Source organism: Oncorhynchus keta, chromosome 1 (assembly GCF_023373465.1).
Source record: "Oncorhynchus keta strain PuntledgeMale-10-30-2019 chromosome 1, Oket_V2, whole genome shotgun sequence".
NCBI lineage: Eukaryota > Metazoa > Chordata > Actinopteri > Salmoniformes > Salmonidae > Oncorhynchus > Oncorhynchus keta.
In genome coordinates, this window is record NC_068421.1 from 81,977,196 (window position 1) to 81,995,562 (window position 18,367).

The window sequence follows — 18,367 nt, forward strand, 5'->3', positions numbered from 1 at the left end:
TGATTAGTGTCTTAATTCACTGTAGAGCCTCTAGCCCTGCTCAATATGCCTTAACCAACCATTTAGATCCACCTCCCACATATGAGGTGACATCACCTGGTTTAAACATCGCTAGAGACAATATCTCTCTCATCATCACTCAATGCGTAGGTTTACTTCCAATGTACTCACATCCTAACATAACTTTGTCTGAACAATATGCCTTGAACCTATCCTATCGCGCCTAGAAACCTGCTCCCTTTACTCTCTGTTCCAAACGTACTAGACAACCATTTCTGATAGGCTTTAGCCATACCCTTATCCTACTCCTCCTCTGTTCCTCTGGTGATGTAGAGGTTAATCCTTGCCCTGCAGTGCCTAGCTCCACTCCTACTCCCCAGGTGCTATCATTTGTTGACTTCTGTAACCGTAAAAGCCTTGGTTTCATGCATGTTAACATTAGAAGCCTCCTCCCTAAGTTTGTTTTATTCACTGCTTTAGCACACTCTGCCAACCTGGATGTCCTAGCTGTGTCTGAATCCTGGCTGATGAAGGCCACCAAAAACCCTGAAATTTCCATCCCTAACTATAACATTTTCCGATAAGATAGAACTGCCAAAGGGGGTGGTGTTGCAATCTACTGCAGAGATAGCCTGCAAAGTTCTATCTTACTATCCAGGTCTGTACCCAAACAATTCAAGCTTCTTCTTTTAAAAATCCACCTTTTCTCAGAAACAAGTCTCTCACTGTTGCCACGTGCTATAGACCACCCTCTGCCCGCAGCTGTGCCCTGGACACCATATGAGAATTGATTGCCCTCCATCTATCTTCAGAGCTCGTGCTGCTAGGTGACCTAAACTGGGAAATGCTTAACACCCTGGCCATCCTACAATCTAAGCTTGATGCCCTCAATCTCACTCAAATGATCAATGAACCCACCAGGTACAACCCCAAATCCGTAAACACAGGCACCCTCATAGATATCATCCTAACCAACTTGCCCTCCAAATACACCTCTGCTGTTTTCAACCAAGATCTCAGCGATCAATGCCTCATTGCCTGGATCCGTAATGGGTCTGCGGTCAAACGACCAGCCCTCATCACTGTCAAACACTCCCTAAAACACTTCAGCGAGCAGGCCTTTCTAATCAACCTGGCCCGGGTATCCTGGAAGGATATTGACCTCATCCAGTAAGTAGAGGATGCCTGGTTATTCTTCAAAAGTAATTTCCTCACCATCTTCAATGAGCATGCCCCATTCAAAAAATGTAGAACCAGGAACAGATATAGCCCTTGATTCTCTCCAGACCTGATTGCCCTTGACCAGAACAAAAACATCCTGTGGCGTTCTGCATTAGCATCGAATAGCCCCCATGATATGCAACTTTTCAGGGAAGTCAGGAACCAATGTACATAGGCAATTAGGAAAGCTAAGGCAAACTTTTTCAAGCAGAAATTTCCATCCTGTAGCACACAAATTCAAAAACGTTCTGGGACACTGTAAAGTCCATGGAGAATAAGAACACCTCCACCCAGGTGCCCACTGCATTGAGGCTAGGAAACACTGTCACCACCGATAAATCCAATATAATTGAGAAATTCAATGAGTATTTTTCTACGGCTGGCCATGCTTTCCACCTGGCTACCCCGATCAACAACCCTCCAACCCCCACAGCAACTTGCCCAAGCCTCCCAATTTCTCCTTCACCCATATCCAGATAGCCGATGTTCTGAAAGTGTTGCAAAATCTGGACCCCTACAAATCAGCCGGGCTTTACAATCTGGACCCTCTCTTTCTAAAATTATCTGCCGAAATTGTTGCAACCCCTATTACTAGCCTGTTCAACCTCTCTTTTGTATCGTCTGAGATTCCCAAAGATTGGAAAGCTGCTGCGGTCATCCCCCTTTTCAAAGGGGGAGACACTCTAGACCCAAACTGCTACAGACCTACAGTGGGGCAAAAAAAGTAATTAGTAAGCCACCAATTGTGCAAGTTCTCCCACTTAAAAAGATGAGGCCTGTAATTTTCATCATAGGTACACTTCACCTATGACAGACAAAATGAAGGAAAAAAAATCCAGAAAATCACATTGTAGGATTTTTAATGAATTTATTTGTAAATTGTGAGGGAAAATAAGTATAGTGGAAAATAAGTATGCTTGTTTTTCTTGGCCCATGCTTTGCTGGTGACACTGTCTGTGATTTATTTAGAATTCAAGGCACACTTAATCAGCATGGCTACCACAGCATTCTGCAGCGATATGCCATCCCATCTGGTGTGCACTTAGTGGGACTATCATTTGTTTTCCAACAAGACAATGAACCAACACCTCCAGGCTGTGTAAGAGCTATTTGACCAAGAAGGAGAGTGATGGGATGAGTTGGACCGCAGAGTTAAGGAAAAGCAGCCAACAAGCCCTCAGCATATGTGGGAACTCCTTCAACACTGTTGGAAAAACATTACAGGTGAAGCTGATTGAGAGAATGCAAACCTGTCATCAAGGTGTCTACTTTGAAGAATCTAGAATATAAAATATAAATTTTATTGGTTACTACATGATTCCATATCCTCCGCTCCTCCGCTCTCTCCACTGGCTTCCAGTTGAAGCTCGCATCCACTACAAGACCATGGTGCTTGCCTACGGAGCTGTGAATCAGTACCTCCAGGCTCTGATCAGGCCCTACACCCAAACAAGGGCACTGCGTTCATCCACCTTTGGCCTGCTCGCCTCCCTACCACTGAAACAGTTCCCGCTGCCCAGTCAAAACTGTTCGCTGCTCTGGCCCCCAATGGTGAACAAACTCCCTCACGACGCCAGGACAGCGGAGTCAATCACCACCTTCCGGAGACACCTGAAACCCCACCTCTTTAAGGAATACCTAGGATAGGATAAGTAATCCTTCTCCCCTAACCCCCCCCCTTTAAGATTTAGATGCACTATTTTAAAGTGACTATTCTACTGGATGTCATAAGGTGAATGCACCAATTTGTAAGTCGCTCTGGATAAGAGCGTCTGCTAAATGACTTAAATGTAAATGTAAATGATGTCTTCACTATTATTCTACAAAGTAGAAAATCTAAAAAATTAAGAAAAACTCTTGAATGAGTAGGTGTGTCTAAACGTTTGACTGGTACTGTGTATATTTACAAATAATATATATATGGGGGATTGGAAATGATGCAGACAATTGCATTGATAGAAGCAAATCTATCTCCAATACTAAAGCTGATCTAGTTTGTAGGTGCAACAGTTTCTATTGAATTTATAATTTAATCGCTCCCCCCTTCTGGGGGCGAAGGACAGTGTCTACTGCCTACCAGTGTAAGGCTAGCTAGCTACCGTTGTAGTCGCACCCCCCCCCCTCATCTAAACCATCACCAGTTGGCATCCAACGTTATTGTGCATTAAAGCCACCTACTGTAATGGAACGCCCCCGCTTCTCCTAAATTATAAAGAGGCGTTCCTCTCCCACATACAGGAACGCCCAGAATTGCACACTGCAATTGCACCCTTCTCAATGCACATGCAAGTAGCACATCGGCTGTGCATTGCGCGTACACATGCTAACTAGCCAATTAGCTAGATCAACATATGAGACAGACACATCACTGTTCGAGCATCCAGAACAAATTCCAGCCCTAAGCCTATGAATAAATAATTAATTACACCCTCCTCTGTCAATGCGATTTCCTTCATACAATTTTAATCCAAATTTGCACTGACTGTGTCAAGTTACTTTTTACTTTGTTCCCAGAGCTATATTTGTACCAATACAAAATGGTCCAAGGCAAAGTATTATTATTTTTTTAAAGGACACTACTTTAAATATATATATTCTTAAAATCTTGCAAAATATAAATATGTATTTTCCAGACTTTGAAGTTAGGTTAATTTTAGGTTCTGAATTAAAGTTTTCATGAGGTTTAAAATATATATTTTACGGACTTTGAAATTATAACCATTCTTAACATTGAAAATACGTATTTTCCGGTTCTGAATGAATGTTGAAAAGACTTGCTTCACTTTTTTTTACTGCAATGTACTGCACTTTGCTGTGCTGTACTGCAGTAGTTCTCAAACATCTCCCCGGGGACACCCAGATATTTCACAATTTTGCTGTAGTTCTGAACTAGCTATTCAAGAGCTTGAGGATTAGTTGACAAGTTGAATCCGGTGTGCTAGCTCTGGAATAGATCAATTACATGAAATGGCCTGGGGTCCCCATGGAGAGGTTTGAGAACCATTCCTCTTTTGCACAAAACGTTGCTGTCCAAACTTGCGAAGCATAGATGTCGGAACAGGACCAAAAATCTACGTCCGTGGACGAGATCCCCTAAATCAAAACACTTCGATAAAGCTACAACTTTTGTATACATTTTGAAATCCATGTTATTCAATTATTGCACCCACACGGCTCGCGTCTGCGACGCCAAGGGCTCAAATAGAAATCGTTCCTATTTCTGACGCAGATTGCGCTGAAAGTCATCTCCTCATTGGTGTATAGAAGCAGGTACCCACGTGCCGTCTCCTCATTGGTTATACCCACGTGGGTGATTGAAAGACGAACTTTGTTGCCTGTTGTCGTGGTAATACAATGAAAGTTTAGATGCGATCACCATATAAGTTCAAAGATGAAAAAGCCTGGAAGGAGGAGAGATGAATAGAATCGATTAATTGTCAGAGTAGAGGTTCTTGTGCATTTCAGGTAAAATAACAACTCAATGTTTATATCCCAGGACAAATTAGCTAGCAACAGCAAGCTAGCTAAATAGGACAAATTAACATTAGCTAGCAAGTGGAAGCTAGCTAGCTAAATTGCCATACATGCTTTTCAACCTGTCCCCAAATTAATGTCATTGGTTCAGAGTTTGTTTTGATATTTTAACCTGTGTGCCGTGATCGCATTTGGTGTGGGGGGCAAAATACATTTCTGCACGACAGCGCTCGATGGCGCACGCGCGCAGACGGTTTGGGTTCCGTTTAAGGGTTTGAAAAAAAATGCTCTCCTAACCTCCCACGAAAAGTAACTTGTATCAAAGTGGTGTGTTTTTAGGGAGTGCTATCCGTGGAAAGTTGAAATCAAGTCTGGACCCAGACCCGGCGCCAGGATAAAGTGACATTAACATTTTTGGGGGTTTTGCATTGGAATTATATTGAATTCTGCTTACAGTATATAATCACCCTATACTACAATAAAGATAAAGTTCCAATGTCGAGACTCCAAAATCACTGAGTGCTTTTGAAGTCTGTAGCCCATCTCTTCTGCACTGTATCAGCACAATGGAGGGCGCACTACAGCTAGTCCATTTTGGTAATGAATATAGGCTACAAGCTAGATAGGGCAATTAATCTATTACAAACAACCATTGTGAATATAGCCATACACACAGCTGTCATATCAAAATAATGCAAACTAAATAGCCTAGTTATTCATGCATGCAAAAAAAAATACTGAATAGCAGTTTGGCTTAGAATACTGACACAACTGTGAATGCGAACGAACGCAAACAAAAGAAAACAGCAGTACCAAGAGGTAGGCCTAGTAAACAAAATATCAGATCGATTAAGGCATGACACAATCTATATTTAGGATAGTTACATTAACAGTAAACAAACGCAGCAAACAAAAGGCGAATGGAGATCCAAATAACCAAAACATAAGCTACAGCCTACTACAGTGAGATGCAGCCCTGTACAGCTGTCCTGACAAATAAATAGGCCTATAAAGGCATGCTTCTAACATGGAAAATCATGCCGCTGGCTCACGAGTTAAGCAACATGTTGTGATATGGCACAATACAATTATGTGTGTCAAATTCAACCCACGTAATCAATTAACCAATGACAACATGTTTCCAATACATACAGTTCCTTTTACAGCAACAAAAACCTATAGGCTACCAAGAAAACCATTCTAAAATGTAGCCTATCAATTTCTATGATGAAACATCCCGGTATGTACTTGGAGTGCATTCGGAAAGTATTCAGACTCATTTACTTTTTCCACATATTGTTACATTACAGACTTATTTTAAAATTGATTTTATCAATCTGCACACAATACCCCCAAATGACAAAGTGAAAACAGGTTTTAAGAAATGTTTGCAAATGTATTACAAATAAAACCAGAAATACCTTATTTACATAGGTATTCAGACCCTTTGCCATGAGACTCAAAATTGAGCTCAGGTGCATCCTGTTTCCATTGATCATCTTTGAGATGTTTCTACAACTTCATTGTAGTCTACCTGTGGTAAATTCAATTGATTGGACATGATTTGGAAAGGCACACACCTGAATATATAATGTCCCACAGTTGACAGTGCATGTCAGAGAAAAAACCAAGCCATGAGGTCTTTGGAATTGTCCGTAGAGCTCTGAGGCAGGATTGTGTACAGGCACAGATCTGGGGATGGACACCAAAACATTTTGGCAGCATTGAAAGTCCCCAAGAACACAGTGGGCTTCATCATTTTTAAATGGAAGAAGTTTGGTACCACAAAGAGTCTTCATAGAGCCTTGGTCAGGGAGGTGACCAAGAACCTGATGGTCACTCTGAAGCAGCTCCAGAGTTCCTCTGTGCAGATTGGAGAAACTTCCAGAAGAACAACCATCTATGCAGCACTCCACCAATCAGGCCTTTATGGTAGAGTGGCCAGAAGGAAGCCACTCCTCAGTAGAAGGCACCTAAAGGACTCTTAGATCATGAGAAACAAGATTCTCTGGTCTGATGAATCCAAGATTGGACTCTTTGGCCTAAATGCCAAGCGTCACGTCTGTTGGAAACCTGGCACCATCCCTATGGTGAAGCAAGGTGGTGGCAGCATCATGCTGTGGGGATGTTTTCAGCGGCAGGGACTGTAAGACTAGTCAGGATCAAGGGAAAGATGAGCAGAGCAAAGTACAGAGAGATCCTTGATGAAAACCTGCTCCAGAGCGCTCAGGACCTTAGACTAAGCACTTAACCAAGACAACGCAGGAGTGGCTTCAGGACAAGTCTGTGAATGTCCTTAAGTGGCCCAGCCAGAGCCCAGACTTAAAGCTGATCGAACATCTGTGCAGCCTACCACAGAGATGAGAAGCGTTTTTCCCACCTTCTTATGGAAACCCCAAAGGAGTCATTCCTAACAGCCCCAGAGGCTTTCCATAGTCCCCTACATACACTGTGGAGTACCTTGCCCATTGTGCTAACACAGAGCAGCGGAGATATCATTTGTTTTGCCGCCAACCTGTCACTCAATCATTTAAACTTTTTTTCTATTTTAAATAGGGATATAAAACTAATACTGAGGGGGCTAAACATTTTTTACTTTAGCCCCCTCATGGAGCTGGGGCCGTCTGGACCGCACAAAAAAAAGACAGCCGGTCTGGAGTTAGTGGGAAGTAGCCATCACATTTCTTTTCTTTTTTCAAATGCTCACTCAGCCAATTTATTCAGTACTTTGAGAGTCACAGGAACTGGTATGTGCTTAATGTAAAGCAGATGTTGATATCCCCCCCCTCCCCTCTTTAAAGGGAGAATCCATATGGTTTGCATAAATACAAATAGCCAAGTCTATGAAGTAATAGCTTGGGCCCGGTTTCTTGCGATGGAACATAAGCTTACAAGTGTTTTATTTTACCCGGTAAGTTGACTGAGAACACACTCTCATTTACAGAAACAACATGGGGAATTTACAGGGGAGAGGAGATGAAAGAGCCAATTTGAAGCTGGGGATGATTAGACGGCCATGATGGTATGAGGGCCAGATTGGGAATTTAACCAGAATAGCGGGGTTAACACTCCTACTCTTACTACAAGTGCCATGGGATCTTTAGTGACCACAGTGAGTCAGGACTCCCGTTTATGGTGCATTCATAAGGTGAATGCACCAATTTGTAAGTCGCTCTGGATAAGAGCATCTGCTAAATGACTTAAATGTAAATGTTAATGTCCCATCCGAAAGACAGCACCCTACACAGGGTAATGTCCCCAATCACTGCCCTGGGGCATTGGGAGATTTTTTTGGACCACAGGAAAGATTTCCTCCTTCTGGCCCTCCAACAGGGGCGACAGGGTAGCCTAGTGGTTAGAGTGTTCGACTAGTAACCAGAAGGTTGCAAACCCCCGAGCTGACAAGGTACAAATCTGTCGTTCTGCCCCTGAACAGGCAGTTAACCCACTGTTCCTAGGCTGTTATTGAAAATAAGAATTTGTTCTTAACTGACTTGCCTAGTTAAATAAAGGTTACATTTTTTTTTTTTTTTTAAACACCACTTCCAGCAGCATCTGGTTTCCCATTCAGGGACTGACCAGGACAAACCCAGCTTAGCTTCAGAGGCAAGCCAGCAGTGTGATGGAGGGTGGTATATTGCTGGCACAAAATTATGCAATATTTCTATAATGGCCAAAGAACTCACATGCATTTACAAAAAACACCACATAGGGAGAATGTTCAATAGGTGCGATCGAAAGGAAAGCAGCGCTGCTCTCAGATCAGCATTCTCCATTCAAATCTTACCTTAACATTAGATACTGACAACAGATCAACTCCTAAAAATAAATGATCACCTATGGCTGCAAATAATGAGGCAGCACATCATTGCGCACATGTTAGGCCTACACATCAGACAGTAGTCTACAATTAGCTAAATAGAACTCAATTGATTGAACATTAAATTGCTTTAAATACACTGCTCAAAAAAATAAAGGGAACACTTAAACAACATAATGTAACTCCAAGTCAATCACACTTCTGTGAAATCAAACTCTCCACTTAGGAAGCAACACTGATTGACAATACATTTCACATGCTGTTTTGCAAATGGAATAGACAACAGGTGGAAATTATAGGCAATTAGCAAGACACCCCCAATAAAGGAGTGGTTCTGCTAGACCTCATGTGGCTGGAGTGTGTCAGCAGTTCCTGCCAGAGGAAGGCGTTGATGCTATGGACTGGCCCGCCCGTTCCCCAGACCTGAATCCAATTGAGCACATCTAGGACATCATGTCTCGCTCCATCCACCAACGCCACGTTGCACCACAGACTGTCCAGGAGTTGGCGGATGCTTTAGTCCAGGTCTGGGAGTAGATCCCTCGGAGACCATCCGCCACCTCATCAGGAGCATGCCCAGGCATTGTAGGGAGGTCATACAGGCACGTGGAGGCCACACACACTACTGAGCCTTAGTGTTCCCTTTATTCTTTTGAGCAGTGTATATAGGCCTTAGTAGCCTACAATATTTATATTTTAATGCTGCCATCCCGCTTTTCATTTGAAGCATCTTTTACATTTTGATTGTTTATAACAATTGCAAAGACATTAGCAACTTTGTATTAGAGTAAACCTTGTTCTGAAGTTATCGGTGGTCACAGATCTTTTGTGTATAAAGTGGAAGGGCAAAAAAGCATCTAACGACCCAGTTAGCGGGTCTATGAGGCAGTCGGTAAATAACAAGTGTTTTCTAGTGCAACTTTAGTAATAATGGTTTAGGGAAACAGCTCTGAGATTTAATGATGCACCTGCAAAGTTTATATTGATGAACTTAGCCTTAAGCTGCTTTTTGGGAAACCTGGCCCTGGACAATAAATTACGTGAGACAAAACACTTTCTTTTTTCTTTTTTATACATAATTTGAAGTGCAAATTACATTTTCGAAAGACACCTTTTGCATGTGGAAATGTATAATTTAGTCAAATCACTTTTTGGTGTAAAAACAAAACAAACAATGTTTTAAGTGAAAAGAAGGCATTGGTCTGAACCAAAAACATTGCCTACTCCACCCATGCTGTACCAAGGTTTTCCGACACACAGCCTTGACCTACTACAGTTGGTCTATTGTACGACAAACAATGTGTATGCAGGTTGCGAAGGATTCAGACAACCTAATTCCTACTTGAGGAAAAATTGTCTTTACAGTGTCCTGCTATTCAAATGATGTATACTGAACACAAATATAAATGCAACATGTGCAGTTGTCACACAACAGATATCACAGATATCTCAAGTTCAAGGAGTGTGCAATTGGCATGCTGACTGCAGGAATGTTGAGGAAATACTGTATTTAAGGAAATACAGGCAGCACCATATTACTACAAGAAAAAAACAGCTCACTCAATCAAGCATTATGGTCTTGTAAGTATAAAAGCAAGGCATGCTCTCATACAATTTTAAAAAGCTTGAAAGGTAATGGAATGGAACTAGTGTGTGAAGAATACAATACTTTAAGTTGTATGCAGTATAAATCACAATATTGTGAGAGCACCTGCTCTACGAGTATGAATTAGGCTGTTTGAGAAAGTTTGAATCCTAAGCAACCTGCATACACATCGTTTGAAGTAGCTACTATAGTAGGTCCAAGCTGTGTGCTGGAAGATCTTGGTAGAGCATGAGTGGAACAGGCTTTGTGCTGGAAGATCTTGGTAGAGCATGAGTGGAACAGGCTTTGTGGCGGAAGATCTTGGTAGAGCATGAGTGGAACAGGCTTTGTGGTGCCCATTTAGGTCCAAGCTGTGTGCTGGAAGATCTTGGTAGAGCATGAGTGGAACAGGCTTTGTGGTGCCCATTTAGGTCCAAGCTGTGTGCTGGAAGATCTTGGTAGAGCATGAGTGGAACAGGCTTTGTGCTGGAAGATCTTGGTAGAGCATGAGTGGAACAGGCTTTGTGCTGGAAGATCTTGGTGGAGCATGAGTGGAACAGGCTTTGTGCTGGAAGATCTTGGTAGAGTATGAGTGGAACAGGCTTTGTGCTGGAAGATCTTGGTAGAGCATGAGTGGAACAGGCTTTGTGCTGGAAGATCTTTGTAGAGCATGAGTGGAACAGGTTTTGTGCTGGAAGATCTTGGTAGAGCATGAGTGGAACAGGCTTTGTGCTGGAAGATCTTGGTAGAGCATGAGTGGAACAGGCTTTGTGCTGCCCATTTAGGTCCAAGCTGTGTGCTGGAAGATCTTGGTAGAGCATGAGTGGAACAGGCTTTGTGGTGCCCATTTAGGTCCAAGCTGTGTGCTGGAAGATCTTGGTAGAGCATGAGTGGAACAGGCTTTGTGGTGCCCATTTAGGTCCAAGCTGTGTGCTGGAAGATCTTGGTAGAACATGAGTGGAACAGGCTTTGTGGTGCCCCTTTAGGTCCAAGCTGTGTGCTGGAAGATCTTGGTAGAGCATGAGTGGAACAGGCTTTGTGGTGGAAGATCTTGGTAGAGCATGAGTGGAACAGGCTTTGTGCTGGAAGATCTTGGTAGAGCATGAGTGGAACAGGCTTTGTGCTGGAAGATCTTGGTAGAGCATGAGTGGAACAGGCTTTGAGCTGGAAGATCTTGGTAGAGCATGAGTGGAACAGGCTTTGTGGTGCCCATTTGAATTTCCTTTCTTTTTTGGCTTCAGACCAATGCCTACTTCTCACGTAAAACCGTTTTTGTGTGTTTTTAATTACATATTGGTACAGACCGTACAGTCGAGAGAAAAAAGATACACGCACATCTTTCTGCAAATCTCTGGCTGGTGTCTAGGCTACATTTCTGCGTGTGTGCCTATCTTTAAAAAAAACATTTTTTTTACCTTTATTTAACTAGGCAAGTCAGTTAAGAACAAATTCTTATTTACAAGGACAGCCTAGGAACAGTGGGTTAACTGCCTGTTCAGGGGCAAATCGAGCCTTGAAGGTGGTAGAGCCATATTCACAGTCAAAAAAGATTCCAGTTTCCCGGTGGAGGCGTCGGGCCAGACAGCTCCCGGCTAATCCACAGGATTCTGAAGAGCTAAATTTCCTTTCTCTGTGTGTGTGTGTGTGTGTGTGTGTGTGTGTGTGTGTGTGTGTGTGTGTGTGTGTGTGTGTGTGTGTGTGTGTGTGTGTAGCATCTTAAGCACTAGTCTCCTCAGCCTTCAACACAAAATGAACAGGCTAGCACTTGATACTACTCATGGGGAAAATATGATTTTCAGGCTTGATGTGCCATTTCACCATGCAGAAACCTATACGCATGCACAGATCCACGCATACTCGTGCACACACACAAAGTGTTATGATTAGTGTGAATGTACACATAGCTGATCCTACACACCAGTGAACAAAAGACAGATTCCCACGCTGAGACCAGTCCGACAATATCACACTGGAAACAGGGACGAAACAGGACCCCCCCCCACACACACACACACAGTTGTCTCTCTTGTCTGTTATCTTTCACCTTCCCCATCTATTCTCTGCCTTCTGCAAACAGAGTTAAGTGAATACATCCCTGAGCATCCTCCATCTCCCCATCTCTCTCCCCCTCTCTTTCTCCCCATCTAATAAGGTCACTTTCAGAGACAGCAGAAGGGTGACCTCTCGCCACAGCCCTCCCACTGTTCCATCTGTTTGCATACTCCCTTCCACTCTTTCTATCTCTTTTGTACCAAAGATTCATGGAAAAGTACTAGTCAGTCTCCACAGACTTGCACCCACTCAATATACAGTATACTGACTCTCTTACTTATGACATCTAAACACTCCATACTCTGGCTTCTTCTGTTTGTCTGTCTTCCTGCCATCTCTCTATCTCATTCTTTTCATTCTCATTCATTCTTTCACACAACCCTCCTGTCCTGTTTTATCTGCCTGCACATGTCTCTCCCTTGTGAGTTCCATCTGTACAGCACAGCAGCAGTCAGGGAGAGGTAGGGGGTGAGTCATGCACTGGGCTCCAACAACACAGTGCGGCATTCACATTCTTAGGACTTTTCCTTTTTATAGGACACACACATAGATACAGGTGGCAGACTGTAGCCTATATGTGGACATAACAGTCTAAAGAAGTGGTTTGATTTCATTACAGTTAAGCTCCAGACTGATAATAGAAGCCAAACAGGCAGCTACAGTGAGGGGGGGAAAAGTATTTCTTCCCCTGCTGATTTTGTACGTTTGCCCACTGACAAAGAAATGATCAGTCTATCATTTTAATGGTAGGTTTATTTGAACAGTGAGCGACATAATAACAACAAAAAAATCCAGAAAAAACGCATGTCAAAAATGTTATACATTTATTTGCATTTTAATGAGGGAAATAAGTATTTGACCCCTCTGCAAAACATGACTCAGTATTTGGTGGCAAAACCCTTGTTGGCAATCACAGAGGTCAGACGTTTCTTGTAGTTGGCCACCAGGTTTGCACACATCTCAGGAGGGATTTTGTCCCACTCCTCTTTGCAGATTTTCTCCAAGTCATTAAGATTTCGAGGCTGACGTTTGGCAACTCGAACCTTCAGTTCCCTCCACAGATTTTCTATGGGATTAAGGTCTGAGACTGGCTAGGCCACTCCAGGACCTTAATGTGCTTCTTCTTGAGCCACTCCTTTGTTGCCTTGGCCGTGTGTTTTGGGTCATTGTCATGCTGGAATACCCATCCACGAACCATTTTCAATGCCCTGGCTGAGGAAGGAGGTTCTCACCAAGATTTGACGGTACATGGCCCCGTCCATCGTCCCTTTGATGCGATGAAGTTGTCCTGTCCCCTTAGCAGAAAGACACCCCCAAAGCATAATGTTTCCACCTCCATGTTTGACGGTGGGGATGGTGTTCTTGGTGTCATAGGCAGCATTCCTCCTCCCTACAAACACGGCGAGTTGAGTTGATGCAAAAGAGCTCCATTTTGGTCTCATCTGACCACAACACTTTCACCCAGTTGTCCTCTGAATCATTCAGATGTTCATTAGCAAACTTCAGACGGGCATTTACTTCTTGAGCAGGGGACCTTGCGGGTGCTGCAGGATTTCAGTCCTTCACGGCGTAGTGTGTTGTTTTCTTGGTGACTATGGTCCCAGATGCCTTGAGATCATTGACAAGATCCTCCTGTGTAGTTCTGGGCTGATTCCTCACCATTCTCATGATCATTGCAACTCCACGAGGTGAGATCTTGCATGGAGCCCCAGGCCGAGGGAGATTGACAGTTATTTTATGTTTCTTCCATTTGCGGATAATCGCACCAACTGTTGTCGCCTTCTCACCAAGCTGCTTGGCGATGGTCTTGTAGCCCATTCCAGCCTTGTGTAGATCTACAATCTTGTCCCTGACATCCTTGGAGAGCTCTTTGGTCTTAACATTTGTGACATGTGTTTTTATTAATGTTTTTGTTGTTATTCTGTCTCACTGTTCAAATGAACCTACCATTAAAATGATAGACTGATCATTTCTTTGTCAAACGTACAAAATCAGCAGGGGATCAAATACTTTTTTCCCTCACTGTATGTAGATGTCTGAGAAAACAACGAGGCTCGTCTGTTTGTCTTACTCCATGACAGGAAGTTGAAAGCCTGTCTTTGCGTCCTTTATTATTTTTTTACACCTTTATTTAACTAGGCAAGTCAGTTAAGAACAAATTCTTATTTTCAATGACAGTTTAGGAACAGTGGGTTAACTACCTGTTCAGGGGCAGAACAACAGATTTTTACCTTGTCAGCTTGGGGATTCGATCTTGCAACCTTAACGTTACTAGTCCAACGCGCTAACCACTAGGCTACCTGCAGCCCCATTAACTCAGTAAAGCTGTTTAGACCGTCTGAGATTTGACAGCAGCTGGGGACTTCTGGAGGGAAAGTTGTCAGACAGTATTCAGCCAGCATGACACTGAGCCAACTAAGACCAGACTGAGTATGATCTGTGTCTCTGCCTGTCTACACCTTGCTGTGTGTCAAAGTCTGTCCCAACAAAACCATTTGTGTCTGGATCAATGATACACAGACCAGATGCATGAAATTTGAAACAGTCAAGATACATGAAATTTGAAACAGGCCAGATGCATGAAGCTTGAAACAGGCCAGATGCAAGAAGCTTGAAACAGGCCAGATGCATAAGAAATCTCGCTATGCCCTCTGAACAATCAAACAGGCAAAGCATCAATATAGGACGAAGATTGAATCGTACTACACCGGCTCTGACGCTCATCGGATGTGGCAGGGCTTGCTAACTATTACAGACTACAAAGGGAAGCACAGCCGAGAGCTGCCCAGTGATACGAGCCTACCAGACAAGCTAAACTACTGCTATGCTCGCTTCAATGCAAATAACACTGAAACATGCATTTGAGCACCAGCTGTTCTGGAAGACCATGTGATCACACTCTCCGCAGCCGATGTACGTAAAACCTTCAAACAGGTCAACATTCACAAGGCCGCAGGGCGAGGACGTGTACTGCGAGCATGCGCTGACCAACTGGCAAGTGTCTTCACTGACATTTTCAACCTCTCCTGTCCGTGTCTGTAATACCAACATGTTTCAAGCAGACCACCATAGTGCCTGTGCCCAAGAACACTAAGGTAACCTGCCTAAACGACTACCGTCTGTAGCCACGAAGTGCCCGAAAGGCTGGTCATGGCTCACATCAACACCATTATCCCAGAAACCCTAGACCCACTCCAATTTCCATACCGCCCAAACAGATCCACAGATGATGCAACCTCTATTGCACTCCACACTGCCCTTTCCCACATGGACAAAAAAACACCTATGTGAGAATGCTATTAATTGACTACAGCTCAGCGTTCAACACCATAGTGTCCTCAAAGCTCATCGATAAGCTAAGGACCCTGGGACTAAACACCTCCCTCTGCAACTGGATCCTGGACTTCCTGACGGGCCGCCCCCAGGTGGTAAGGGTAGGTAACAAACACATCCGCCACTCTGATCCTCAACACAGGGGCCCCTCAGCGGTGCGTGCTCAGTCCCCTCCTGTACTCCTGTTCACTCATGACTGCACGGCCAGGCACAACTCCAACACCATCATTAAGTTTGCAGACGACACAACAGTGGTAGGCCTGATCACCAACAACGACGAGACAGCCTATAGGGAGGAGGTCACAGACCTGGCCATGTGGTGCCAGGACAAAAACCTCTCCCTCAACGTGATCAAGACAAAGGAGATGATTGAGGACTACAGGAAAAAGAGGACAGAGCACGCCCCATTCTCATCGACGGGGCTGCAGTGGAGCAGGTTGAAAGCTTCAAGTTCCTTGGTGTCCACATCACCAACAAACTAACATGGTCCAAGCACACCATGACAGTTGTGAAGAGGGCACGACAAAACCTATTCCCCCTCAGGAGACTGAAAAGATTTGGCATGTATCCTCAGATCCTCAAAAGGTTCTACAGCTGCAACATCGAGAGCATCCAGACTTTCCTCACTGCCTGGTATGGCAACTGCTCGGCCTCCGACCGCAAGGCACTACAGAGGATAGTGCGAACGGCCCAGTACATCACTGGGACCAAGTTTCCTGCCATCCAGGACCTCTATACCAGGTGGTGTCAGAGGAAGGCCCTAAAAATTGTCAGACTCCAGCCACCCTAGTCATAGACTGTTCTCTCCACTACCGCATGACAAGCGGTACCGGAGCGCCAAGTCTAGGTCCAAGAGGCTTCAAAACAGCTTCTACCCCCAAGCCACAGGACTTCTGAACACCTAATCAAATGGCTACCCAGACTTTTATTTTACACCGCTGCTACTCTCTGTTGTTATCATCTACGCATAGTCACTTTAATAACTCTACCTACATGTACATATTACCTCAACTAACCGGTGTACCCCCCTGTATATAGTCTCACTATTGTTATTTTACTGCTGCTCTTGAATTACTTGTTACTTTTGTTTATTATTCTTATTCATATTTTTTTAAACAAAATTGTTGGTTTGGGGCTCGAAAGTAAGCATTTCACTGTAAGGTCTACACCTACACGCATGTGACTAAAACAATTTGATTTGATCTTTAGTGGACAACAGTTCTTGGAGGGTCTTTCCATAACATTCCATGACTGACCAGGTGAATCCAAGTGAAAGTGATGATCCCTTATTGATGTAGAATACAATCAGTGTAGATGAATGGGAGGAGACAGGTTACAGAATTATTTTTAAGCTTAGACAATTGAGACATGAATTGTGTATGTGTGTGCCATTCAGAGGGTGAATGGGCAAGACAAACAATTTAAGTGCCCATCGAATGGGGTATGGTGCCAGGCACATCGGTTTGTGTCAAGATGTACTATGCTGCTGAGTTCACGCTCAACAGTTTCCCATGTGAATCAAGAATGGTCCATTACCCACAATTGTGAGACGCATTGGTCAACATGGGCCAGCATCCCTGTGGATAGCTTTCAACACCGTGTAAAGTCCATGGCCTGACGAATTTAGTCCGTTCTGATGGTAAAGGAGAGGGGGGATATACTCAGTGCAGATTACGAGGATTGCTCATGTCATGCAGGTTCAGGTAGGTTATACAGGACAGTTGTATAGTCTAAAAATATATATTAGTAGCTGATTAGTATGCGGTTGCATCTACATTTTAAACTATCTGCAATGTTTGAATATCCAACTTTAATTACTGAACAAGTAATTACATTATTGCTGCCAGCCAGGCGACACTGTGTATAGGTTAGTGAAATGTTAGGCTTAACATGACAAATGGATGGCCAAAGAGGCCTACCAATAAAAATATATCCATTAGCTAAAGCAAAGCTATAGACTACATGCCCTGGCATCATTGATTTGATAGGCAGCAGCATTGACAAGTTGAAATTTCAACACCATGGACTGCGACCAGTAGTCTATACTTTGTGAGTGGCTGTCTGGCTGACGCATTAGATGTTTGTTTGGGAGGGTGTGTGTGGGGGGGTTTGACCTTGCGGGGCCCAGAGAAACTGAGTTACGCCAATGGCGTATGTACACGCATGTTTTCTTGTGAGAATGAGTGTGCGTGCACATGTATATGTGCATGTGTGTAGCCTATTTTGTGAAAGCAGGATTGTGATGAGAGCGCAAAGTTCAGTATCCATCTGTTCTCCTGCTACCCAGCACCACTCAGAGAGATGAGATATTGGCCCAACACACAGCAGCACTATGTATGCTGTCTGACAGTGGGAAGATCACTCTGACTAAGAGGTAGCTCTTAATCACTGAAGCCTCTGTTGCGTCCCAAATGGTACCCTACTCCCTACATAGTGCACTACTTTTGACCAGGAGAGAGCCCTGCATCCTCTGGCTCAGCAGGGCTGATGAATGGGGATGGCTGCAAGCAAATCATGGGGTCGTTATGTGACGCTGGCCGCACAAAGATTTATGACCCTCTTGATGTCCCCTAACCTTAAAACATTTGCTGTTTAGTTTGTTCAAACCACTCACTAGTGGTCCACAATATCAGCACTGTAAAACATCATCACCCAAATGGCTGGTAGTGGTATTCCCTCTGGGTATAGGCTATCGACTAAATTCTACTGGCAAAGCAAGAAAGTTTGGATTAACATAATATATTGAGTTGTTATGGGCAACATGGACTACATACTGTATCCTACAACACCATATGTAATTTTATGCAGGTTTCTTTGCCAGAGTCTTTGGGGTAGTCTGTGGTTATTGTCTGGAGAGTCAGAGTGCAGATGACAGAACGACA

The 18,367-nt window shown here is 43.7% G+C and overlaps 1 protein-coding gene across 4 annotated transcripts in view; it reads right to left on the reverse strand.

Moving 5' to 3' along the window:
- LOC118375444 (period circadian protein-like) overlaps nt 1-18,367 on the reverse strand; it is a 55,724-nt gene that overhangs the window by 15,533 nt on the left and 21,824 nt on the right. The gene's annotated exons all lie outside the window — the stretch shown is intronic.